The sequence below is a fragment of the Leiobunum rupestre genome, chromosome 2 (assembly GCF_980474605.1).
Source record: "Leiobunum rupestre chromosome 2, qqLeiRupe1.1.hap1, whole genome shotgun sequence".
Lineage (NCBI taxonomy): Eukaryota > Metazoa > Arthropoda > Arachnida > Opiliones > Sclerosomatidae > Leiobunum > Leiobunum rupestre.
The window spans coordinates 25,056,899-25,058,307 of NC_143385.1; positions in this window are offsets into that span (position 1 = coordinate 25,056,899).

Below are 1,409 nucleotides of genomic sequence, written 5' to 3' on the forward strand. Positions count from 1 at the left end.
TATCAAATACTATAACCAGAATTATTAGAAAGCAAAGCGATTGCCAATAGCCCACGAAGGGCATCCTGGTATAGTTAGAACCAAGCAGGCGTTAAGAGATACACTTTGATTTCCGAAAACCAATGATAAAGTGATGAGAACTGTATTCAATAGGGATGAAATTATCTTTTCAACTAGAGTGTGTCCCCAAGCACTTTAAGAGGGCTGGAGATCCCTGGATAAAATGTCTGCTTGGGAGAGCTCAAGCCACTTGGAAAGTCCATCCTTGAAGCTCCCATCATACCATTTTTTTAAAATGACGTTGAAATTCATTGGACCAAACGTTCTACGCTGGAACTCGGGGCCATAAAGGCTGGCAAGTCGAACTTCGACGCAAGCCTAATTCCTTGGCACCGTAAATAGACAGACAGAGTTGCTTAATCCAAGCTAGCCGTTGGGAAACAAAATAAAATTTTCCAAGATTCCAAGGTATTATCGCGTGTGACCTCCTTAATAATAGAGGAGAGAGCACTTGGCACCAAGGGCCTGGCACTCTTGGGTATGTGGCGTAAGACATGGTGAGATTTTAAATTTGCAAGGAGGTTTACGAAAGGCACTTGATTGAGACCGAGAGATTCACCTTCATCTGCGTGGAAAACGTTTATTGGATTGAAGTATGTTGAAGATTTACAAAGTAGCTAATTATTATTGGGAAATGTTTACTACTTTGGGAGGAAGCCATCAACGAACCTTGCTAAGATAGAGTATTGGTTGGAAGTTTTATATAAAATTGGCGGATCCCATCGCACGAAGTAACGAAACAATATGAAATTTTAAATACAGCCATTCTGATATCAACATAACAAAAATAAATCAAACAAATTAAGCCTTTAATTGAAATCTTTTACCGTAAAGGAAAGTGTAAAACAATTCCCATTTCTGATATGTATATGTTTTCATTTTGCACATAGTCTTTTGCCTATTGATATAATTATTGATCCAAAAATGACCTGTTTTCATTTTTATCACGTCATTGGCAAATATTTACGAAACTTTGACTTTGAATTGCTCGATTTCCTAAAATAATAGTGATAAACTTGTGACATTTTGAATAATAAAGGATTAAATGTTATCAAAAAAAACTAGATTGATAAGCCACACAAGTACTACGTTTATTAAAAAAATCTTAATTTAAACGTTTAAATTTTAGGATATATATCTGAGTTAATTATCATGAAATTAAAGTAATTATACCCCGAACGTGGGTGTGTTCTATATCTAGTTAGGTGAATGACATCTTACAAACAGTAAATTTTCCATAACTTCATTACTAATTTTTCACGAAAATAAAGCTTTGCATTTTCAATGTAAAGTAAATTCATTTAATAATAAAGTGGAATCCAAATTATTTTGTCAGAATTGATGATTAT